General features: G+C 39.9%; 1 protein-coding gene across 1 annotated transcript in view; it reads right to left on the bottom strand.

Moving 5' to 3' along the window:
• LOC135546050 (D(2)-like dopamine receptor) overlaps positions 1-12,882 on the bottom strand; it is a 46,769-nt gene extending 33,887 nt beyond the window's left edge. The window contains exon 1 of the mRNA XM_064974150.1: positions 12,799-12,882. The gene's annotated coding sequence lies outside the window, so the exon portion shown is untranslated. The remainder of the gene's footprint in view (positions 1-12,798) is intronic.
• Positions 12,883-27,457: the final 14,575 nt, after the last annotated feature.

Raw genomic sequence — 27,457 nt, forward strand, 5'->3', positions numbered from 1 at the left:
CTGTCTGGCTACCTAGTGACATGCTTTCGGTAGGTAGTCATCATTTAGCCATTTACTAAGCAGAGTCATTGTACCTCTACTGTGCAGAGAAGAAAAAAGCCCTCCCTGGCCTGCATACAGTAGCAATTACAGTCTCTTCCCTTTATCTTATCTTCTTTGTGCAATTATTTCCTTCAAAATGGTTACATCACTAAGAATAATTACCACCCTTGCCCTCTAAAATGTGCATCTATTCCGGTTTGGAACCTTTCCCAGATAAAAAAACAAGAGAAAATTGGAAAAAGTGAGAATTGATTGCATTAATAAAATAGTAGAAGCTGTTCCAGATACAAAATGAATTCACTGTATCATCTTAGAAAATATTGGGTCCTCGATTTGAACAAAGACTGGGGAGTGTTTCCAGAGTAATAATGATCTAACATTTCTCAGGCTCCAACTCAAAGTACAACCTGCAACGAGGCTCTTTCAAGGTCCAAAAGAATATGGCTCACAAATTGTTTTTCGAATCCAAGAGGTGTTGGGTTTAGTGAATCAAATAACAGCTGGTCAGAAATGGCTGAGTAACTCTTTAAGCCTCCGAGGGGATGTTTGAACATGAGCAGCACTCCATCACTCTATAAATGTTTACGGAGGAGATTTGCAGGTCACATATTTTACAACTCGGGAAATTGTTAGTTTACACTTTGATGTATGCTGCAAACATTGACGAAGAAAAATGCTCAGATGTTTACGATTTACACTTCTTACGATTGATACTAAATGTGTTCGGTGAAGGCTTATTAATTCCAATACACAGAGCTAAGATTTAAATTGTGGCCATATCGTGATAGGACAACATAGGAATAAAAGGCGTTCACTTTTGATAGTATCCGACTAATGAAATATTTATGAATGTCCTGATGGATTCAAGAAGACACACAAAGTTCACACCAGCTGAACTGACTCATAGATTCCATAAACTGCAATGTAAGCATTGGAAACCAATAGCAACACTTAACTTTAGACATGCTATCAGAATATAACAGAAGCCAGGTACTAATTCTGCTGATTTTAGCTAGTAGCTACTCAAATAATGTAGTCTGGGAAGCTGTGGAGCATCTGCCTTCTGGAGGCATCAGAGAAGGGGGACGTTAAGCGAGCCTCTAATGACCTCATTAGGTTGTGGGGAAGCTCTTTCCTAACACCTAGCCACGCCTCTGCTGAGATTCTCTGCCTACTTTCCTACTCAGCTGTCTGCATAGGAGGCCAGGTGAAGCTCATGCTTGTAGGTAAAGCCCTACCTGAAGCAGCTAGCAACAGAGAATGACAGAAAACAATCCATTGAATTCTGCCTTGAACTTGTTTGAGATGTTTGCCATGGGTTTGCGAATAACATAGGTCGTTTTTTGTTACTAAAGAATTCAATTTTTGTATGTAGTCACGCTGCTACAATAAAATGTCCCTTTTTGCTTTTCTGAGATGGTTTTCCCTTTGATCAGTTGTGTCACTTTGCCATGTGTTTTTTTCTATTGTCTATGCAAGTTCAATAAATACCCAACATTCTATGGTAAATTCATTGCATCTTGTGACTTTGACATCAAAACTCACTCAACGGTCTTGCAATATTTGATGAAAAGCACACTACCAATTGTGCTTGATGCAACAGTGTTCTCCAGTCCCACCAAAGACAAAAAAAACAGAACACAGCAAGTGTTTATTGCGCGGTCTGTACTGAAGCAGCAACATCATTTCAGCCATTTAGTTTCTTACTTGTTTCTAATTGAAAAGTTCTGTTATCGAAATCCCTAATTTGTGTAGGAAAAACATTCCCTATTCTCTCAACCGTTGCTCTCTTTATGTGAAACATGTAAACATCCATGCATGTAACCAATATGGCCTGACCTATAGCCTATCATAATCACATCAATAAAACACGTGACAGAAAAAATGGATGCAGAGGACATGAAAAATAAACTCTAAAACGGGAAAATGTTGACTAGTTGCTCAGGAGGGAAAGGGGAAATCCGATCTGTGGAAGACATTTGACTTAGTTGTGGAAATTATTGGAGATCAAGAGAAAGGAGGGTTTAGGAGCAAGAGTTGAGTGAGTATTATGTGTGCCGAACAGTTGCTTTTAGGTTACAATATTATTACTTTTTCTGACCATTTGGAACAGTGTAATCACCAAATAAGTGTACCAGAGAGTGTTCTAACAGGGGGAAAAATGATATATAAAAGCCTGTATTACATCACACAATCATGAATTGCTGTTTATTTCCTGTTCAGGCTAATTATACAAAGCTCCCCTTGTTATTGAATTGTAAAACTAAAACGCTTGATTGCATTTCAAAGCATGAATGTCTCGTATGTTGTGTGATGACATGAATAAATGAATGAATGATACAGTAGCCTATATATTGAAATATAGGCCTAAGTTACGGCATTAAGACTAAACAGGACACGCACTTAGGCCTACAGCTCGATGGTGGTTATACAAAGCTACTACACAAGCTTACGAATGATTAGGACATTATTATTATTATAATAATGATGATCATAATAATAACAACAATAAGGAGATCAAGAAAAAGGAGGGTATAGGGGCGAGAGCTGCGTGCATATTATGTGTGACAAACAGGTGCTGTTAGATTACAATATAGTTTTTCTGCGTGTTTGGAACAGTGTAAACACTAAAATCAATAAGTACTAACAGTTTATATATTTTTTTTAAATGTAAAGCCTTCATTGCAGTATAGCAAAGATTTTTTTTTTAAACTGACGAATTGGTGAAATTTCTTGATCCAACATTTTGCAATTGCATAAGGCTTGGTGCTCACGGAATTAGTAGGCTATTAAACAAACAAACACTCAAAGAGGCAACAGAAGCAAGATCTGTCTTATTTATGTAGATATATACAGTGGGGCAAAAAAGTATTTGAGAGAGGCCTGTAATTTCCATCATAGGTACACTTCAAATATGACAGACAAAATGAGAAAAAAAATCCAGAAAATCACATTGTAGCATTTTTAATGAATTTATTTGCAAATTATGGTGGAAAATAAGTATTTGGTCACCTACAAACAAGATGTCTGGCTCTCACAGACCTGAAACTTCTTCTTTAATAAGAGGCTCCTCTGTCCTCCACTCGTTACCTGTATTAATGGCACCTGTTTGAACTTGTTATCAGTATAAAAGACACCTGTCCACAACCTCAAACAGTCACACTCCAAACTCCACTATGGCCAAGACCAAAGAGCTGTCAAAGAACACCAGAAACAAAATTGTAGACCTGCACCAGGCTGGGAAGACTGAATCTACAATAGGTAAGCAGCTTGGTTTGAAGAAATCAACTGTGGGAGCAATTATTAGGAAATGGAAGACATACAAGACCACTGATAACCTCCCTCGATCTGGGGCTCCACGCTAGATCTCACCCATGTGGGGTCAAAATGATCACAAGAACGGTGAGCAAAAATCCCAGAACCACACGGGGGGACCTAGTGAATGACCTGCAGAGAGGTGGGACCAAAGTAACAAAGCCTACCATCAGTAACACACTACGCCGCCAGGGACTCAAATCCTGCAGTGCCAGATGTGTCCCCCTGCTTAAGCGAGTACATGTCCAGGCCCATCTGAAGTTTGCTAGAGAGCATTTGGATGATCCAGAAGAAGATTGGGAGAATGTCATATGGTCAGATGAAACCAAAATATAACTTTTTTGGTAAAAACTCAACACGTCGTGTTTGGAGGACAAAGAATGCTGAGTTGCATCCAAAGAACACCATACCTACTGTGAAGCATGGGGGTGGGAATATCATGCTTTGGGGCTGTTTTTCTGCAAAGGGACCAGGACGACTGATCCGTGTAAAGGAAAGAATAAATGGGGTCATGTATCGTGAGATTTTGAGTGAAAACCTCCTTCCATCAGCAAGGGCATTGAAGATGAAACGTGGCTGAGTCTTTCAGCATGACAATGATCCCAAACACACTGCCCGGGCAACGAAGGAGTGGCTTCGTAAGAAACATTTCAAGGTCCTGGAGTGGCCTAGCGAGTCTCCAGATTTTAACCCCATAGAAAATCTTTGGAGGGAGTTGAAAGTCTGTGTTACCCAGCAACAGCCCCAAAACATCACTGCTCTAGAGGAGATCTGCATGGAGGAATGGGCCAAAATACCAGCAAGTGTGTGAAAACCTTGTCAAACCTTTTCTGTAAGTCTTCACCTCTGTTATATAACCTTTGTTGGCAAAGACAAAGTATTGAGAAACTTTTGTTATTGACCAAATACTTATTTTCCACCATAATTTGCAAATAAATTCATTAAAAATCCTACAAAGTGATTTTCTGGATTTTTTTTCTCATTTTGTCAGTCATAGTTGAAGTGTACCTATGATGAACATTACAGGTCTCTCTCATCTTTTTAAGTGGGAGAACTTGCACAATTGGTGGCTGACTAAATACTTTTTTGCCCCACTATAGACCTCCTCAATTTGGAGACAGGCTAAAGCAAGGGCCGTTTCCTTGTCTCTGCTGCTGCTGCTTCCGCCACATTGTTTTCATCCCAATATGTTGGTTAACTTTGCTGTTATGCACATAGCAACATAGGGAAATAAGCTAATTCTACTGCACACTGAAGATGGTCGCTGTTTCAGAACCGCGGACAATATCCAACGTGGGAGAAACCGCATTTGTCCTTAAATAACATTAGATTTATTGCACCATTATTTTTTACATAATATAAGCATACAGTTTCAGTATCACGTCTTAGAGTGATGGACTGTCCCATCCCCGTTGCCTCCACAATGGATTAGTCCACTGAGACAGGCGCGAGTCAGACGCGTGTCTTGTGCACCATGAAAAAATTGTGACTGCTCGACTAAAAATAAAAAAATCTCGGTTGACCAACAGCCTATCGACCAAACAATTTACCAGTCTACTAAATGGAGTCAGCCCTACCCTTTATATAGTATGCTTACTTACTTATTGTGTTTTTCATATTTCTTATTATTGCACATGTGTTTTTTTCTAGTATTACATTGATATTGATTATTGCATTGTTGGGTTTTGAGTGTGCAAGAAAGACATTTCACTGTACTTGTACATGTGACATAACTTGAAAATCTGTGTGTAAGACAGTTCAATCAGAGAGATCAAGGACTAAATTATGAAAAGGGGAGCCTATGGAGAGTATGAATCCCACACAGGAACAATTACAGAGATATTATTCATTTAACAACACTAAACCCTTTAATGAATGCCTGTGATGTTGAGGTTATGGTTGGACCATTACTTGTATGTATCAAAGCCCACAGTAATGGTCACACAGTAAGGTTTTGTACCAGTTGGGGGAACATTTCTAAACTGCAGTTAAAAACTATTTAAACTATACACACTCTAACCCACACTGTGTAGTCGAACATTTAGATCTTATTGAAACGTTTCTAGACTAACATCACAAAAGAGAGGTTCTGCACTTCAAAGCTGGGTAAATGTTGTTCCCTACACACCTCGGGGTCTGTCAATGTCACCAACCATCTGTTTGCACCGAGGCTTAATCTAAAGCTAGTCATTCTGACTACATGTCTAAGGGGACCAGCCCACATCTAGTGCCACATTCACAGTTAATGGTCCTTTGACTGAACAGCTGTACACAAGCCTAAGATCACCATGCGCAATGCCAAGCGCCGGCTGGAGTGGTGTAAAGCTTGCCGCCAATAGGCTCTGGAGCATTGGAAATGCATTCTCAGGGGGGAGAAATCATGCTTCACCTATTGGCAGTTGGACACGCAAAAACTGGTTTGACGGATGCAAGGAGAACACTACCTGGCCCAATGCATAGTGCCAATTGTAAAGTTTGGAGGAGGAGGAATAATGGTATGGGGCTATTTTTCATGGTTTGGGCTAGGCCCCTTAGTTACAGTGAAATCTAAATACTACAGCATACAATGACATTGTAGATGATTCTGTGCTTCCAACTTTGTGGTAACAGTTTTGTTAAGGCCCTTTCCTGTTTCAGCATGACAATGCCCCTGTACACAAAGCGAGATCCATACAGAAATGGTTTGTCGAGATCAGTGTGGAAGAACTTGACTGGCCTGCAAAGAGCCCTGGCCTCAACCCCATCGAACACCTTTAAGATTAATTGGAACACTGACTACGAACCAGGGATAATCACCCAACATCAGTGCCCGACCTCACTAATGCTGGTGGCTGAATGGAAGTCCCCACAGCAATGTGGAAGGCTATTATAGCAGCAAAGGGGGGACCAACTCCATATTAATGCCCATTATTTTGGAATGAGATGTTTGACTAGCAGGTGTCCACGTACTTCTTTGTTATGAGTGAGAGAGAGAGAGATTTTTTACATATAGCCTATGCTTCTACTTCATTCCCAAGAGCCTGATTAACCCATTCTTATTTCACAAACCACCTTCACGCTCCACATGAACAGGGCTCCCATGGTGTACCTACTGGCTAACATCCCGGAATGACTGACAGCCCGCCCATCATGGCAGATCCTAAGCCATAACAACACTGAACCCTTTAATGAATGCCTGCGATGTTGAGGTTATGGGCCAAGGTCTAAATGGACACATGCTATTTCCAGATGTAAATCTTTCATCTTTAATAAGAACATATTTGATTGGACCATTACTTGTATGTATCAAAGCCCAGAGTAACGGTCACACAGTAAGGTTTTGTACCAGTTGGGGGAACATTTCTAAACTGCAGTTAAAAAGCTATTTAAACTATACACACTCTAACCCACACTGTGTAGTCTAACATTTAGATCTTATTGAAACATTTCCAGACTAACATCACAAAAGAGAGGTACTGCACTTCAAACCTGTTGTTCCCTACACACCTCAGAGTCTGTCAATGTCACCAACCATCTGTTTGTAACAAGGCTTAATCTAAAGCTAGTCATTCTGACTAAATGTCTAAGGGGACCAGCCCAGATCTAGTGCCACATTCACAGTTAATGGTCCTTTGACTGAACATGTTGCCACATTGAGATGTTGTTGAGAGATTTCATGTCACTCAAGCACTTTTCTTCTCTCTCTTTTTTGCGCAATAGTCAGTTATTTGGACAATCTTTGTCTCGAACTTGTAGGGAGCTTAACATGCATCTTTTTGAATTTTTTTTACCTGTGCAGTGGTGTGTATTCATAGCTGTCAAAGAGAAGCCAGGCTTCCCCAAAACATTTAGAAATCGTTTCTGTGTTTCATGAATTTCCTTCAATTTGCAAGAAGCGGAATGTATCTCACCGGAGAAAGCGTCCGAGCAAACAAAACAGTACCCCTCTGTCTCAGTATGTGTAGCCCATCCATCTGATGCTGTCTGGTCAAAAAGGGTATGATATTGTTGCCATTCATAGCATTGAATGCACAGCAAGCCAGCGAGCATTTGGCCTCCTTAGATAAAACATTCATAAAATAATTTTTCTGAGTGAGCTCATCTTTCGGCGTTACTCTGGACCCTGATTTCTCTTTTGACGAACATATCAAGACTGTTTCAAGGCCAGATTTTTTTTTATCTACGTAACATTGCAAAAATCAGATACTTTCTCCAAAAATGATACAGCAAAATGAATCCATGCTCGTCACTTCTAAGTTAGACTACTGCGATGCTCTACTTTCCGGGTATACCCAGAAAAAGCACTAAATAAACTTCAGTTTGTGCTAAAAACACGGCTGCTAGAATCTTGACTATAACCAAAAAAATGTGCTCATATTACTCCAGTGCTAGCCTCTCTTCACTGGCTTCCTGTTAATGCTAGGTCTGATTTCAACGTTGTACTGCTAATCTATAAAGCATTACATGGTCTTGCTCCTACCTATCTTTCCGATTTGGTCCTGCCGTACATACCTACATGTATGCTACGGTCACAAGACGCAGGTCTCCTTACTGTCCCGAGTAATTCCTAAGCAAACAGCTGGAGGCAGGGCTTTCTCCTTTAGAGCTCAATTTTTATGGAATGGTCTGCCTATCCATAGGAGAGAGACTCAGGCTTGACCTTTAAGCCTTTATTGAAGACTCATGTCTTCAGTAGGTCCTATTATTGAGTGTAGTCTGGCCCAGGAGTGTGAAGGTGAACGGAAAGGCACTGGAGCAACGAACCGCCCTTGCTGTCTGCCTGGCCGGTTCCCCTCGATCCACTGGGATTCTCTGCCTCAAACCCTATTACAGGGGCTGAGTCACTGGCGTACTGGTGCTCTTCCATGCCATCCCTAGGAGGGGTGCGCCACTTGAGTGGGTTGAGTCACTGACGTTATCTTCCTGTCTGGTTTGCCCCCCCCCCCCTGGGTTTGTGCCGTGGGGGAGATCTTTGTGGGCTATACTAGGCCTCGTCTCAGGGTAGTAAGTTGGTGGTTGAAGATATCCCTCTAGTGGTGTGGGGGCTGTGCTTTGGCAGAGCGGGTGGGGTTATATTCTGCCTGGTTGGCCCTATTCGGGGGTATCGTCGGACGGGGACACAGTGTCTCCCGACCCCTCCTGTCTCAGCCTCCAGTATTTATGCTGCAAATGTTTGTGTCAGGGGGGCTAGGGTCAGTCTGTTATAGGGTCAGTCTGTTATATCTGAGTATTTCTCCTGTCTTATCCAGTGTCCTGTGTGAATGTAAGTATATTTTCTCTCTCTCTCAGCCCTAGTACCATGCCTCAGAACTACCTGGCCTGATGACTCCTTGCTGTCCCCAGTCCACCTGGTCGTGCTGCTGCTCCTTTTTCAACTGATCTGCCTGCGGCTATGGAACCCTGACCTGTTCACCGGACGTGCTACCTTGTCCAAGACCCGCTTTTCTCAACTCTCTAGAGACAGCAGGAGCAGTAGAGATACTCTGAATGATTGGCTATGAAAAGCCAACTGACAGTTACTCCTGAGGTGCTGACCAGTTGCACCCCCTACAACCACTTTGATTTATTATTTGACCCTGCTCATCATCTATGAACATTTGAACATCTTGGCCATGTTCGGTTATAATCTCCACCCGGCACAGCCAGAAGAGGACTGGCCACCCCTCATAGCCTGGTTCATCTCTAGGTTTCTTCCTAGGTTCCAGCCTTTCCTAGTTTTTCATAGCCACCGTGCTTCTACACCTGCACAATTTGTAACATCAGCTGATTTAAAAAGCGCTTTCTATCTAAATGTTTAAGTTGAAATTATGCTGCAATTAGTGTATTCTTTGTGATTTGCGTCAACTCTGTGGTTTTAAATCAATAGTTGTTTATTAGTCCAAAAATGTCAGAAACATGACCATACTGTAGGTAATGTAACTGTTTGTTGCATGCAATATATTTTCTGGACTTGAATTTATTCTGCCACTGTGTCTTCTTACTGTCTCGGCCTTAGGCCTAGATATAGATATATATATATAACAGTGCCAAGGCATACGAACTAACAGGCGAACGACGCAAATATCACAACACATAGGTTGTAAAACAGATTTTTTTCCTGGCTTGGCTTCACTGGTGATTTTACCCACACACACTGCTCCTGTACCTGTGATACTTTATCATGCCATGCAGAAGTAACCATAGAGGACACCCATATGAATGTGTGTGTGTATTGTTGTGTGCACGTGTTCGTATGTCTGTGGAGAGAGCTTTGACAATTTAGCCTGACTGTGACTAAAAGGAGTTAAACGTCTCCCAGGGGAGCATTGTCTCTTTATAATCCTGCAGTGGATGAGAGAGAGATAGAGGGGGAGAAAGGATCTCTGCTTCTAAGAACCCAAAATAACCAAGACTGCTTAGTTATGATAAGGCAAGGATTTCACCGTGGACCATTTGTTTAGATAAGGTTTGTCAGGAAACATTTAAAATCAAGTATGATGTATGACGTTTTGATCAGCTTAGGATAACAGTTCAAAGGGACTAAGGGCCAACTAAAGGTTTATACGGTCCCTCCCTTCTGACCTTCTCCTCCAATGAGTTTTGAGGAGAAATGAGAGAGGACGTGAGGAGTATGCAATTGAAATCTTCCCTATGTTATTATGTAAAAATGTACTCCTCTGTGTTTCAATAAGAAGAGCTGTTATCCAGACAGTATACAGTAGACAGTATTTTGGATGCAACAAATACTAGGGATACTGTACATCAGACCTAGGTTCAAGTAGTATTCATTTTCTATAAAATAATTGAGCTGTGCTTGATTGAGCTTGCATGGCACATTGCAACCAATGGAATAAGTCTTAAAAGTGTATACCCACCCAACTGGCAGACAATCAAACACTCAGTATTTTAATTTGGAAGAACACAAATGCTATTTGAACCCAGGTTTGTCTGAACATATGACACATGCCATAAAAACCATTTAAAATGCATACCATTCTCATTCCTGGTCAGACACTTTACACCCCCTTCATTGTGTTGGCCCCTATAGCCCCTTAATGCCCAGACAGATGCACTGTGTCAGTGTATGACTGTAACCTGCACCATCATAAGCAGACCATACATTTTATTCGTTTTTGGACTGAATTGCCTCCTCCATCTCCAGTCCTTTCTGTGAGCATTGCTTGCAAGAGACGTCCGGCAGTTGACACACTCAGGAAAAGGTACACGAAGTGGGAATATCAGTTCAGTTGTTTACCAATACAATTAAATGATTGACATGTGAAAAACCCAATGTCACATAACGTCTACCCACACCAGAAAATTATGTCTTAATGTGTTATTATTTTAAGGTTGTGGTTATTGAAACTGAAGGTATGGAAACATGAGCCATGATGTATTGGCAGACTACAGTACGAGTGTGGTGGTGTCTCAACTATTCAAATGGAGGTCTTCATAAATCATGGGAGACAGCTAGCTATCGGCAAGGGGGAAATCTGCTGAAGCCTACAGTCTACCTCCAAACAAACCAAACATGACTCAAGCATGTAAACAAAGCGAGATTGTTCGAATCCTTCTCGTTTAGAAAATAGGGTAGGCAACGTGCACCCTCCTAGGTTTTGCCCTAGTACATCACAGTGGATTCAAATAACCAACTCATAGTCAAGCATTGATGACTTGAATCAGCGGTTTAGGGCAAAAACCAAAATGTGCACCCAGGAGGGGGGGGGGCTGAGTTTGGGAAACCCCAGATCTGTAGGGTACTTGCAGCAGCTTGGATTGCCATCAGCAGCACAAGAGTGAGATACAGTACAGGGTAACCAGAGAGCTGAGAGGATCGTATTGAGATGGTATGGAGCTATAGGCTTCCGACCTGCCAGTAAGCAAGACAATGGACAGCACAAACATAAATATTCATAAAAGTAGCATAACATAGCTTGATCAGACCCAAAATCACTGCAATTCAGTTGTAATAACAGTTGCTATTTTCTGTGGCTTAAATAATTATTGCACACAGTGTGTCCATTTATTCCTGTCTCTCCGCAGTTTGCATTTAAAGATGTTTCTCTGCAGTTGGAGAGTATTGAGTCATTTTAATTTGTCACCATTCAGGCTAATTAGGTATTTCTCAGTAATTGTGTAATTGTTTTAAATATGTTCCAAAAGCCTGCTGGCATTTTATGCTAAAACAGTGTTTTGTCCCTCACAAGTAAATTATTATATGAGCAATGATGAAAATAGCAATTATCATCATCTTTTGTCATGAGTACGACTGTCGGCTGTGGATTCCCACCTTGTTATTTTTATCATTGCTCATATAATAATTTACTTGTGAGGGACAAAACACTGTTTTAGCTAAATTAGATATTTATTTTTAAAAACTGATTAAAAAAATACACTTTATGGAACAGCAGAGATTGTGAAGAGACACACACACACACACACACAGGCACAGACATGCACACACATACACACGATAAAATACACACATGCAGATGGATTTTGTGTTGTAGATATGTGGTGGTAGTAGAGTAGTGGCCTGAGGGCATACACTTAATGCGTTGTGAAATCTGTTGTTGTTGTATAATTGCATTAATTTTAGATGGACCCCATAAAGAGTAATAAATACAAGTGGAGTAGAGTCAAAACAAAACCCCTCACATGTACAACCCTCATTGATTTAGGTGTAGCCTACTGTATGTAACAGTAGTTTATATTCTAAGGCAACACATTTAAGACATATTAAAGATGGTGTTGCTGCTCTCGGGAGGCTGTTGATAGGAACAAGAAGCTGCATGAGATAAACAGGCAGTTCCCTCACAGGATCACAAAAACACACCGTCACTGGGGCACAGCAGACCATAAACATTCAATAAGTCTTTAAATGACTTACTAGTGGTGAGTGTGTACATGATCACACGTTTGCTTTGCTCTATCATCAAGGCCTTTGAAGAAAACCAATATGCAACCTTTTCATGTTCCATCACTGACATATTACACAGAAATCATCCTTAAATCCACAAAAATTCACTTTGATGCCGAGAGCATGCTTGCAAACAAACTTAAGCAAGCAGATAAATACATATTTATGCATGCACACAGACACCCACGCAAAAACACACATAACGCACGCAGGCACTCACGCACTCAAATGTCATAGCCTAGAGCACATCGTTTAGTTGATCATGAAATTATCACTGCCCTACAGCATATGCTCCAATTCAATAAAATTACTCAATACCTCATCGATTTCTCAAATTCAGCCGTGCGCAAATTGTTACCAATTGAAAACTTAAAAGGAAGAAGCATTAATTACATGAAAAAAAACTTATGATCTTGAAATATCACTTTAAGCAACTGGATCTAGTCTACACTTTCCTTTATAGTGCAGGTATCGGGTAGCCTATCTTAATAAATGTGGACAATTTCACCTCTAGAGCGTTAGACCTGTGTTAATTAAGATGTCAGAGCAAGATATGCTCTTACCTTCACGCCATAAGTTTGATTGAATCACTGCTCTAACAGGGATCCGTCTTTTACATCCAACGATATCCAAATTCACCGCGTTTGAAGTCCTCTGTTTGGCTTGAACAGTTTGCTCAAAGTTCTCAAATTGTTCATCGAGTCTGGTTGTTCAGAAGCAAATGATAAGTTGCTCCACCAAAGGCACTGCCATATGGTCTGACGAACGCTCTTCACAAAAACATTTTTTTACAATATCCTACTCAAGTTCATATTATTTTGGTTTGTTGAAAACCTTAGGTAAGATTCAGACTAGCATCATTACCGCGCGGTTGATAGAGTGTGTGTGAGAGCAGCGGAATATCAGTCTCCCCCCTGCACAGTTTACGCACTATGCACGAGGTAACCTTCAACGCTGACGGTGGAACAGTCGCTCCAACTATAACGAGCAGAACAGACTGTAAAATTAAGGCGGGGCTAGTTCCTTTTTTGGGGGGGAAAGCATAAGCGCATTTTTCTCTTTAGAAGACACAGTTATCTTGAGTTTATGTAGTCTGCCGGACATATCTGTATTATTTTAATACGAATGACAGTGGAATTGTTGGCCCGCCTACTGGTGGGGAAAATTCGATATAGAATATTTTAAGGAGATGCCTCTTTAAATATATGTTAAGGAGTCCCAAAAGGCATTATGTTAGACAATGATGGAGATGCCTGCAAGTTGTTCATCGTTATTCTTAAGTTAAGCAATTGAAGATGTTCATGTAAAGGTGTGAATCAAGTCTGTTCACACCTGAATTGAGAGACAATGACAAACATTTATAGGTAGTGGGTGTCTTGGATCACAAGGTCAACATTCATATTTCATGTGAAAATAAAAGTGCTCGTTTACCAAACTATGCCAGGCATTTATACATTTACATTCCTAAAAGGGAGCAGGTGAGTGTTTCCACAAAGTTGAAAAGTTCAGTGCATTCCTAAAACCCCTGTAGAGAACCATGCTCCAGTCACATACTGTACTTACACACACACACACACACACACACACACACACACACACACACACACACACACACACACACACACACACACACACACACACACACACACACACACACACACACACACACACACACACACACACACACACACACACACACACACACACACACTAGTAAGGCAACTGGAAGTATTCTCTAAAGAATAGGATCAAAACTTTTCCTAAAGATTTCAATTGATTTCTAATATGCCACTCTTACAGTAAAATACGTTTTACCAACCCATAGGATTACAGAGATGCTAACATGTAGATGATATGGATGTGCTGTATTTTGAATACCTATGTATATTTCCCTACATACATTCAACTACAGTCTCTCTATCCAGATACCCCCAAGCATCTATTTTTGTAGCCTTTACTGTGCAGTAGGAAGTAACTAAATCCACTAAAAATGTCTAAAATTTCCAATACGTCATCATGATACCTAAATGCTATTTATCAAGTTTATTCTGCTGATCTGTGTTTGTATATGTATTTATATGTATATTGTAATAATTGTTGGTTCACTAATGTTTTTATTACCACTATGTACTGCCCTTCCACAGGTGTGGGCAATTGTAATTATCACCTATTCACCTGCTTATAAAAAAAACAATGGCTTCCGCACATCTCTGATGAAGGCATAACTGCCGAAACGCGTTAGCCTGCCCGGACAAACAATAGAAAGGTGAATTGAAGTGATGTCTTTTTGTCCATTTTTTTAAAGAAACGTTTTGGAGTGCCGCAGTTTCCAATGTTTCTTGAACTTGGGATTTTATGTGAAGTTAACACATACAGTGTAGCCTTTGCTTACAAATACAATGACTGACATATAATATTATAACATGTAGACTTGAGTGAGGTGTGGCTGCAAACGTTCTACTTTTAAACTCGGACAAAACAGAGATGCTTGTTCTAGGTCCCAAGAAACAAAGAGATCTTCTGTTGAATCTGATAATTAATCCTAATGGTTGTACAGCCGTCTCAAATAAAACTGTGAAGGACCTCTGCATTACTCTGGAGCCTGATCTCTTTTGAAGAACATATCAAGACCATTTCAAGGACAGCTTTTTTCCATCTACGTAACATTGCAAAAATCAGAAACGTTCTGTCCAAAAATGATGCAGAAAAATTAATCCATGCTTTTGTCACTTCTAGGTTAGACTACTGCAATGCTCTACTTTCCGACTACCCGGATAAAGCACTTCAGTTAATAAACTTCAGTTAGTGCTAAATACGGCTGCTAGAATCCTGACTAGAACCAAAACATTTGATCATATTACTCCAGTGCTAGCCTCCCTACACTGACTTCCTTTCCTAGCCACTGTGCTTCTACACCTGCATTGCTTGCTGTTTGGGGTTTTAGGCTGGGTTTCTGTACAGCACTTTGAGATATCAGCTGATGTACGAAGGGCTATATAAATAAATTTGATTTGATTTGATTTTGATTTGAGTCTTCACTTCATTAAACAGTATAGTAAGTTTGACGAATTTGCAATGTTTTACTCCCAGTGGCAGAAATGTGCTCCTCCACAGTTGCAACAACTGTGCTTTGCAGACATCACATCAGATACTATACTGATGACAGTAAATCAAAAGGCCCAAATACTTACAGCCACTGAACTGAAATCGAACTGGCAAACAAACCAAGGAGGCAGTTGAGATCATTTGTGCCATTTTTTTATGTAGATGACATAATGGGACCATTATGTATGTAGCACTGTAAACCCCCTATAGAACAATGACATCTTAAAATGGTCACGACAGAAGAAGCACATGATCAAACAGATTGTGTCAAATCAATCACAATCACCCAATAGAATATAAAGTAGAAAAGAGAGGAAGAAACCTTTGCCTCTATACGACATCCATCCATCTCCCATGGGGTGTAAAGGACAGAGAGAACAGAGGTGGGCTGCGCCCCTAATTGCACCCTGTTTGTTATGTAATGTTCTACTTTTGACCAGGACCCATAGGGCTCTGGTCAGAACTTAAGTAGTGTACAATATAGAGAATAGGGTGCCATTTGGGATGCACACATGATCAGAAACACCTCATGGGTTTGAATGTCCTTGTCATGACAAGAACAGTGTTCCTATCAATCTGCCTGTCTTCTCCAGCCACATCCCTGGCCATGGGCACTAACAGCTCACACCCGCCATAGTGCCATGGGGCTACCATTAAAGCTAGGCACTGCCACCAACAACCTCTATTAACTTGGGCTGATGAGATGACAACTGTAGATTGCAAAAAAATAAATCACGGTAACTTCTAATTTCAAGCATCAGCTCCTTATTTATATAATTTTTGTTTATATATATATATATTTAGGAATGTTGTATGCTTATTATATAGAGCGATACAAGAGCTGAAAGGTAGGAGAAACAGTGCTGAGAGAGTAGTGGGTTGGATTTTAGGCCATGCTGGAAGCTGTACTTTGTACATGTGTTCCAGAGGCAGAGGCTTAGACCACTACACCACTCCAAGCCTCTACTTGGGTATATTCTTTAGTACGAACCAGCAAAATTCTGCCTGATATAGAATGTAGGGATCATCATTATTTATCATTCTATCTTTCTATTGAACAGTTCAATCTGCCAGTCCGACTGACATGCATCTCCTTATTTAATAACGGACACAGCTACAAAGTCTAACTCGAGGCAATTGTGATGCACTGATTCTCATTATATCCCTTGGCTCAAAGCCTGCCTGTCTAGTCACAAGGGACCGTAGGGACTGTAGTGTGTCTTATGTACAGAAGGCAGGTGCTACGATGTGACTTAAAAATAATGCTGCCAGGTATGCGTAAATGGCTGTAAGGGAGTCAGGTGCAGGAGAGCAGACATTGGGTAGCGAACAGAGCCGTTTATTTAGGCGAACCAGAAGCACATGTCAAAATAAACACTAAATAACAATTTGGGTTAACATAACCCAGCGCAACAGATTAACGTGCGCATAACATGAAACAGAATAAGCAATACCACACAAAGACATGGGGGAAACAGAGGTTTAAATACACAACACATAATGAGGGAAATGAGAACCAGATGTGTGGAAAAACAAGACAAGACAAATGGAAAATGAAAAATGGATCGGCGGTGGCTAGAAGACCGTCGACGTCGACCACCGAGCACTGCCCGAACAAGGAGAGGCATCAACTTCGGCAGAAGTCGTGACAAATACATCTTCAAATACATCATCTCTACATCTTTAGTCCAGTACTCTATCTATCTGCTGCAAATAGCTACACTGTCAAGACAATGTTATTGGCCTGGTCATATTTTATCGATGTAGACTTTGCTTGAACTCTCTCATAAAGCAAGTATAATAGATTAATCAGTGATAAATAAACATGTCACAACTGGTAGATACCACAATATTTAATCATATATTGTTTGGCATGTATTCATGTATTGTTTGGCATATGTTTTTTTGCAAGCAGCCATTTGTGTTGTGCTACACATAGGTGGAGAAAAAGAGAGACAGAGAGAGATATAGAAAAATACAGAGAGATACAGTGAGAGAGAGAGAGAGAGAGAGAGAGAGAGAGAGAGAGAGAGAGAGAGAGGGAGGGAACAGACTACAGAGAAAGAGAAAGAGAGAAAGAAAGAGAGTGAGAGAAAGAGAGGGAGAGAGGTGGAGAGAAACAGACTACAGAGAAAGAGAAAGAGAGAGAGAAATAGAAAGAGCGAGAGAGATCTGGGCCCCGAAGACAACAAGGGAAATGTTTGAGTGGCTGCTTCCTCTTGGGACAAGAACATGATCAATAATAACACGAGCTGCTATGTACTGTAAGTGTGGGGTAACCAACCACTGTGGTTTACAGCCACATGAAGTCCCCTTCTGCATAGTCATTAGATGCGTCGTTGTAGGCTGATACACTGCCTCTATCTGTCTTCATATAGAGAAGTTTAGTCCACATTAATAAAGAGGCAGAGATAAGGACTTTCTTAATAAGGCAGAAGAAGGCATTAAAACTGGTGCTGGCTAAGGGAAGTCAGATTAGAAAATACTCCATTTAGTTAGAGGGGAAATGAACCACGTAAAGGAAAGAGGCGTACTACAAACATGTTAGCCCTCGAGCCCTTTGCAATTTCAAAGTACTTGCTCACTCCGACAAAACAATTTATTTGTCTGCCATATATCAAAAGAGAAACAGGCAGCAGGTGAAAGCAATTGCCAAGCGCCGTAATTTAACTATGGTTGTTCTATTTAGTCGGTCTGTCACCTCTGCAGATTTTGTTTATGACACCATTGTCTGCGCCATTGCTCTATGTTAAAAGTCATATGGAAGTATGGGTGGTTTTGAAGGGGAGGGCTAAATGAAATATAAAGCTGCAAACTGTAAAAGGAGGGGAAAAACACTAAATAATTGATAGAGCATATCTTAAAATCGTATATTTTCAGCTGTATCTCTCAATGTGTGGTGAAAGAACGCAGAAATACAGTCCATTAATAGGGAAGGAGTTGTGATATATTGATGTCAACATACAGGACAGATCGAGGAAGTAATGGTTACTAAACATAATGCTAAAAGTCTTTGCTATTGAATTGGCTAATGGTGAACAGCAGGTTAAGCCTTCAAGGTCCTATAATTCCTAGCATAATTTGAGCGGTTTGTGGGTGGGTGATCGAAAGGAGGCTATAATACTCTTCTGTAAATTATTGTTCTGTAATAGAGGTGAAGCCTGAAACTGATGGAGACATTTTTATTCAACTGTAGGTGCACAAGTGTAACAGCTTCATTTGAATTTAAACCTATTTAGGGAGACACAGGCCATGTTATCTTTGAAGACTTCTAGTTATGCTTCCTTTGGTACAGCCGAGTTGAGCTACATGCAGCTTTGATTCAATCATAGTGAAAGTTCTCCTGTTTTCTGCTGTCTTACCCTTTTCTCACAAGGCCTTTAGAGATCCTTGAAAATCCTTTAACCTCACTAGGGTAAGGGGCAGCATTTGGAATTTTGGATGAAAAGCGTGCCCAAAGTAAACTGCCTGCTACTCAGGTCCAGAAGCTAGGATATGCACATAATTGGTAGATGTGGATAGAAACACTCCAAAGTTTCCAAACCTGTTAAAATAATGTCTTTTAGTATAACAGAACTGAAATGGCAGGCGAAAACCTGAGGAAAATCCATTCATGAAGTGCTTTTATTTTGAAATGCCTGTTTTTCCATTGAAAGCCTATCCACCATACAAAGACGTATGACCCAGTTCACGATCTCTGTGGCTTCTTCTACATGTGGCCAGTCTTTAGGCATTGTTTCAGGCTTTACTCTGAAAAATGAGGGAGAAACATCACTTTCAACGAGTGGACAGTGGAAATTTCCAGACATGAGCCCAGCGTGTGACCGGGAGCGTGCCTTTCTTGTTTCTCCTTTTCAATTGACAAAGCTTTTGTCTGGTTGAAATATGATCGATTATTTATGACAAAAACAACCTGCGGATTGATTATAAATGCTGTTTGACTTTTATGGTACTTTTTTGATTTTTCGTCTGTCTGTTGTATTACTGAACAAAACTCACCAACAAAACTGAGGTTTTTGAATATAAAGAGGGACTTTATCGAACAAAACAAACGTTTATTGTGTAACATAAACCATATGAACCATATGAAGATCATCAAAGGTAAGTGATACATTTTAACGCTATTTCTGACTTTTGTTACTCCTCTTCTTGTCTGCTAATTGTTTGTAATGATTTGTCTGCTGGGTGCTGTTCTCAGATAATCGCATGGTTTGCTTTCGCCATAAAGGCTTTTTGAAGTCTGACACAGCGGTTGGATTAACAAGAAGTTTATCTTTAAGCTGGTGTATAACATTTGTATCTTTTATGTATGTTTATTATGAGAATTTCTGTTTTGTTGAGTTTCACGCTCTGCAATTTCACCGGATGCGGTTTGAGACCGTGTTTTACTGAACAAAATGCGCTAACAAAATGGAGGTTTTTGGATATAAAGAGGGACTTGATTGAACAAAACGAACATTTATTGGGTAACTGGGAGTTTTGTGACTGTAATCATATGAAGATCATCAAAGGTAAGTGATTACTTTTATCGCTATTTTTGTTACTCGTCTACTTGGTTGGTTACTGTTTGTAATGATTTGTCTGCTGGGCTCTGTTCTCAGATAATCGCATGGTTTGCTTTCGCCGTAAAGTATTTTTGAAATCTGACACTGTGTTTGGATTAACAAGAAGTTAATCTTTAAACCAATGTATAACACTTGTATGTTTCATGAATTTTTATGAGTATTTCTGTTTTTGAATTTGGAGCTCTGCAATTTCACTGGATGTTGGCCAGGTGGCACGGTAGCGTCCCAAACCCCCTAGAGAGGTTAACTGCTACATTCACATGAAACACATCAACAGGATGGAATGTCTAGGGTTAACTTTGCTATTCTTCATGTGTACATCTACCAGCACTAGTTTCCCCAGGTACTGAGTGTCATGCAGACACGCATTGCTCTTTAACCTAGAATCTCTGTAAGCTGGCAACATTCAAGTTTTCTTTGTTCAAGACCATTGCACTGTGTTCCAGAGTATGGCAACTGCACTCAGTTAAAAATGTCAAGTGAAGGCTAGTTTAGTATTCCAGAGAGACATACAAAAGGCTGCAACACATCATTTTTTAAAGCTTTAACGTGCTTGCTCCGACTAGGCCACTAACTCACAAGGGCATCTCACTCATGACTACAAAGGTCGAAGGTTAGTGTTTATGTAAATTGTGGCTTGTGTAACATCATCACTAACCTACTTTTCAGTTTTAATAAGTTTCAACATTTTGAAAATGCAAGAATTGTGCTAATCTAAAATATATTTCTCTTTAATATTTACATTTAGCAGACACACTTATCCAGAGTGACAGTGACACTCCATTTCCATGCTGATGTCAAAGTTGGAGTCATTTTTTAAAGTCTCAGGCAGATCTAATTTTTCCTCTCATATTCTCTTTGGCAAATTAAACATTCCATGTGTCTACAGCATCTTCTTATATAATGCCCAGAAAGAGTAAAAGAAGGCAGAATGGACTTGGGTGATATAACTTTATGTGTGCTCAGCATTTTCAGACCATTATGCTCATTATTGTTTTAAATTTCCTTGGGTTATGAATAGTCTCACCATTTCACCTCAAAAATGATGTCTCACACAAGTTAGAAAATGTAGGCCATTTTGGTAAAATAGGACCACCTTTTTATGATTTCTGAACAAAAGACTCATGCTTTTTTTTTGTTAAAATATTATTTGGGTAGATCAGCTTTAATATTGCAAATAGATTGTAGCTTCCATCAATGTAATTGTCTGCATATTTTCCAATCCCCCATATATTTTGGAGGTAAATATGCAGTTGAAGTAGGAAGTTTACATACACTTAGGTTGGAGTCATTAAAACTCGTTTTTCAACCACTTAAAACATTTCTTGTTAACAAACTATAGTTTTGGCAAGTCGGTTAGGACACAAGTCATTTTTCCAACAATTGTTAACAAACAGATTATTCATTTATAATTCACTGTATAACAATGGAGGCCAGAGGGTCAGAAGTTTAAATACTGTAACGGTTTTCTTTATGTGAAGGAGAGTCGGACCAAAATGCAGCGTGGCTATTGAGATTCATGTTTAATGAAACAAAGGAAACACGAATCAATACAAAAAACGTAACGTGAAAACCGAAACAGCCTAAACTGGTGCAAACTAACACAAGACAGGAACAGGAACAATCACCCACCAAACCCAACACCAAACAGGCTACCTAAATATGGTTCCCAATCAGAGACAATGACTAACACCTGCCTCTGATTGAGAACCATATCAGGCCAAGCATAGAACTAGACAAACTAGACATGTAACATAGAATGCCCACTCATATCACACCCTGATCAAACAAAACATAGAAACATACAAAGCAAACTATGGTCAGGGTGTGACAAATACACTATGTTGATTGTGCCTTTAAACAGCTTGGAAAATTCCAGAAAATAATGTCATGGCTTTAGAAGCTTCTGATAGGCTAATTGACATCATCTGAGTCAATTAGAGGTGTACTTGTGGATGTATTTCAAGGCCTACCTTCAAACTCAGTGCCTCTTTACTTGACATCATGGGAAAATCAAAAGAAATCAGCAAAGACCTCAGATGGTAGACCTCCACAAGTCTGGATCATCCTTGGGAGCAATTTCCAAATGGCTGAAAGTACCACACTCATCTGTACGAACAATAGTACGCAAGTATAAACACCATGGGACCACGCAGCCGTCATACCGCTCAGGAAGGAGAGGCGTTCTGTCTCCTAGAGCTGAACGTACTTTGGTGCGAAAAGTGCAAAACAATCCCAGAGCAACAGCAAAGGACCTTGTGAAGATGCTGGAGGAAACAGGTACAAAAGTACCTATATCCACACTAAAACGAGTCCTATATTGACATAACCTGAAAGGCTGATCAGCAAGGAAGAAGCCACTGCTTCAAAACTGCCATTAAAAAGTCAGAATACGGTTTGCAACTGCACACGGGGACAAAGATTGTACTTTTTGGAGAAATGTCCTCTGGTCTGATGAAACAAAAATAGAACTGTTTAGCCATAATGACCAACGTTATGTTTGGAGGAAAAAGGGGGAGGCTTGCAAGCCGAAGAACACCATCCCAATTGTGAAGCACGGGGTGGCGGCATCATGTTGTGGGGGTGCTTTGCTGCAGGAGGGACTGGTGCACTTTACAAAATAGATGGCATCATGAGGAGGGAAAATCATGTGGATATATTGAAGCAACATCTCAAGACATCAGTCAGGAAGTTAGAGCCTGGTCGCAAATGGGTCTTCCAAATGGACAATTACCCCAAGCATACTTCCAAAGCATACTTCCCAAGCATACTTCCAACTTTGGAAGTATGCTTGGGGTCATTGTCTATTTGGAAGACCCATTTTCTACCAGGTTCTAACTTCACAAAGCCCTGACCTCAAACGTGTAGAAAATCTGTGGGAATTACTGAAAAAGCGTGTGCGAGCAAGGAGGCCTACAAACATGATTCACTTACACCAGCTCTGTCAGGAGGAATGGGCCAAAATTCACCCAACTTATTGTGGGAAGCTTGTGGAAGGGTACCCAAAACGTTTGACCCAAGTTAAACAATTTAAAGGCAATGCTACCAGATACTAATTGAGTCTATGTAAACCTCTGACTCACTGGGAATGTGATGAAAGAAATAAAGCTGAAATAAATCATTCTCTACAATTATTCTGACATTTCACATTCTAAAAATAAAGTGGTGATCCTAACTGACCTAAGACAGGACATTTTACTAGGATTAAATGTCAGGAATTGTTTAAATGTATTTGGCTAAGGTGTATGTAAACTTCAGACTTCAACTGTATATAACATTCTATTGGTTGCATATTATTTGAATGGAAACATTTTAAGTTTTGAATCTGGCATCGTGTTGCGTGTCAATTCATGTGCCATGGAATCAGTACATCGAAAATCTCTTCCCAACTATTTAGCAATCAATATGGCACAGCTGGTCATTTTTGTTCCTTAAATGAAACTGGTATGTATTTTTTTTAATCACAATTTTATTTAACCAATTTTGATCTTTCATGCTGGACTGACAGACAAGTTCCGTACTTTTCCCGCCTTCCACATGCCTCTTAAATTTTTGTGGTAATGCTGCAATTACTTTGTTGTAATTTTGGGTAGAGCAGACATTTCCATATTTGTATTAGCTGCATCAGTCCCATTTATTATATCATTTACAAAGATTATACATTTTTTAAACATTTTATTTTATTTTATTTATTTTTGAGAATGAGAATCAATGAGAATATTTGAGATTAACCACAATATTTGTTGTATTATTTGTTCTGTATTTTCTGCTGTATTAAACTGAAATCGCAACCAACTTTCTATGGCTTGTTTAAAAAATAATTATATTTTGGAGATTATTTTGTTTTCTAATCACCAAAAGTGAGAGTTTGTAATCTGAATAAAGGGGAAAGGGCCATTCTTGAACATGGGGTGAGACATTCTTACTAATTTGCTGGAGAACCAGTTCGGATTTAAGTGTAACTTTTGTATGACTGATGCCTTTAATGAGAGGTCTAATGCTTTTGTATTTAATCATTTCTGCCCTCCGAATTCATGTTCATTATATAAATAGGCCCTTTTACTTTTGTCTGGCTTGCCATTCCAAATAAAATAGAATATTCTTTGCTCATATGATTTTCAAAAACTGCTCACTAGGTGTAGGCAAACCCATAAGCAAATAGGTAAACTGTGATATGACTAAAGAGTTAATCAGCTGTTTTCCTTTCCATGGTAGCAAGATCTTATCTATTTTTTCTAACTTTCTATTAACATGTATTGGATTGAGATCATATCTGTTTCACCTGTCCTTGTAATTGTCTCCACCCCCTCCAAGTGTTGCTTGCTTTCCCCAGTGTATTTATCCCTGGACCATAGTCCAAACCTGAATTACTGGAGAGAAATTACTATAAAACACCAATAGAACTAAATACAAATATTATTCAAGTAATAGTTTTAAACAATTTTTATACAGTGAATCAAATCCAATTTATTTTGAACGAGTCTTTTAATTAATGCATTTAAAGTACTCAAAAAAAAATTACACAATACATTTTTTGAAATTCTTTAGTAAAATTTTTCAAAGTGAACAACAATGTTTGATACTGTATAAAACACAGTGAACATTAAAATCAGACAGTAGTTTTTTGTACTTTTTAATCATTGTGTGTTCTGTCTCTCTGTGCCAGTTCATCGTGTATGTTTCAAGTCTACCAGCGGTTTTTCCCTTACTGCTGCCTTTGCTATACTCCTTTTTCTAGTCCTCCCAGTTTTGTTCCTTGCCTGTTCTGGACTCTGTACATGCCTGCCTGACCATTCTGCCTCCCTTGGCCTCCCTTGAGCCTGTCTGCCATTCTGTAACTCCTGGACTCTGAACTGGTTTTGACCTTTTGCCTGTCCACGACCATTCTCTTCCCTACTCTTTTTTGGATTATTAAACATCTTAAATTCCAACCATCTGCCTCCTTTGTCTGCATCTAGGTCTCGCCTTGTGTCATGATCATTTCTTTCTTTCGGGATATGTATACCAAGTATGTCCACATCCCGGTCAGACCATTTTATTGGTGAACTACGCGATAACATAAAAGTTGTATTTTTTTGTGATCCAGTACGTAATATACACTTATCATAATTTGGTTTTAACCCAGAGAGGTTAGAAAAAGTATCTAGATCCTCTATGAGGCTGTGGAGGGATTCTGATTGTGGATTTAAAAGAGCATGAATCATCAGCGTGCAATGACACCTTTGTTTTTAAACCTGGGATTTCTAATCTCTTAATATTATTGTTGGATCTGATTTTAACAGCTAACCTTTCAAAGGCAAAAATAAATAGATATGTCGATAGTGGACAACCTTGTTTAACTCATCTTGACAGTTTAAAACCATAACTTTAACCCCTTTTAAAAGAGATTCTCAAAACTTTTTTCAGCTTCTACCCCAAAGCCGTAATACTTCTGAACATCTAATCGGTTGGCTACCCACACTATTTGCATTGCCCACCCCCACCTTTTACGCTGCTGCTTCTCTCTGTTATTATCTATACATAGTCCCTTTAATAACTCTACCTACATGTACATATTACTTTGACTAACCGGTGCCCCCGCACATTGACTCTGTACCGGTACCCCCTGTATATAGCCTCGCTATTGTTATCTTACTGCAGCTCTGTAATTATTTCTCTGACTTTCTTTAGGTATTTTCTTAAAACTGGATTGCTGGTTAAGAGCTTGTAAGTAAGCATTTCATTGTAAGGTTGTATTCGGCGCATGTGACAAATACGATTTGATTTGTGGGCACTATGGTGTTGAGCACTGAGCTGTAGTCAATGAACAACATTATCACATAGGTGTTCCTTTTGTCCAGGTGTGAAAGGGCAGTGTGGAGTGTGATTGAGATTGGGTCATCTGTGGAGATGTTGGGGCAGTATGCAAATTGGAGTGGGTCAAGGGTATCTGGGATGATGGTGATGATGTGAGCCATGCCCAGCCTTTCAATTTACAAGCCTTGCCACACCTGATGAGCGTCAGAGCCGGTGTCGGAGGATTCAATCTTTGTCATGTATTTGCCTGTTTGATGGTCATAGCAGGATTTCTTATAAGCGTCTGGATTAGAGTCCCTCTCCTTGGAAGCAGTAGCTCTAGCCTCGGTGAGGATGTTGCCGGTAATCTATGGCATCTGGTTGGGATATGTACGTACGGTCAACGTGGGGATGACGTCGTCGATGCACTTATTGATGAAGCCGGTGACTGAGGTGATATACTCCTCAATGCCATTGGATTACTTCCAGAAGATATTCCAGTCTGTGCTATCAAAACAGTCCTATAGCGTAGCATCCACGTCATCTGACCACTTCCGTATTAATTTTGGATGTAAGCAGGAATCAGGAGGATAGAATTATGGTCAGATTTGCCAAATGGAGGGCGAGGGAGAGCTCTGTATGCATTTCTGTGTGTGGAGTAAAGGTGGTATAGAGTTCTTTCCCCCTCTGTTTGCACATGTGACAAGCTGGTAAAAATTAGGTAAAACTGATTTAAGTTTGCCTGCATTAAAGTCCCTGGCCATTAGATCACCGCTTCTGGATGAGCATTTTCTTGTTTGCTTATGGCCTTATACAGCTCATTGAGTGCGGTCTTAGTGCCAGCGTCGGTTTGTGGTGTTAAATAGACAGCTACGAAAAATATGTAAATATAAAATATATAGAAAACTCTCTTGGTAGATAGTGTGGTCTACAGCTTATCATGAGGTACTCTACCTCAGGCGAGCAATACCTTGAGACTACCTTAATATTAGATCGCACACCAGCTCATCCATTTTATTCTCCAGTGATTGCACGTTGGTTAATAGAACGGATGGTATAGGCGGTTACCCAATTGCTGACGAATTCTCACAAGGTACCCTGATCTCCCCTGTATTTCCTTCTTTCCTTCATGCGAATGACGGGATTCGGTCCTTGTATGGGAGCAAGTTTATATCCTTTGCGTCCCACTCATTAAAGAAATAATCTTGGTCGAGTTCGAGACCTGTTTTGATATCCAAAAGCTCTTTACGGTCATAAGAGACGGTAGCATAAACATTATGTACAAAATAAGTAAGAAATAATGTGAAAAAAACATGCAAAATAGCCCAATTGGTTAGGAGCCCATAAAACGGGAGCCATCCCCTCTGGCGCCATTCTTCATAGCCCCTTGCTTTAACTACTGTCATAGAATTTGCTAAATATTTTTATATAGAAACCGATAACACACAGGTGTTAAATGAAGGTGACATACGAAGATGAGGACCAAGAGCAAGAGAGGGAGTGCAGTGATGTAGTGTCCACTTCTAAAGAATCATTGTGGAATCTGAAAAGACACTTAAGTGGCATTGTTTAAAGTGGCATTGTTTAAAGTGGCTAGTGATACATTACATCAAGATGCAGTAGATGGTATAGAGTACAGTGTATACATATGAGATGAGTAATGTGGGGTATGTAAACATTATATGAAGTGGCATTGTTTAAAGTGGCTAGTGATACATTTATTACATCAATCTTTCCATTATTAAAGTGACTGGAGTTGAGTCAGTATGTTGGCAGC

This window comes from Oncorhynchus masou, chromosome 9, assembly GCF_036934945.1.
Source record: "Oncorhynchus masou masou isolate Uvic2021 chromosome 9, UVic_Omas_1.1, whole genome shotgun sequence".
Taxonomy (NCBI): domain Eukaryota; kingdom Metazoa; phylum Chordata; class Actinopteri; order Salmoniformes; family Salmonidae; genus Oncorhynchus; species Oncorhynchus masou.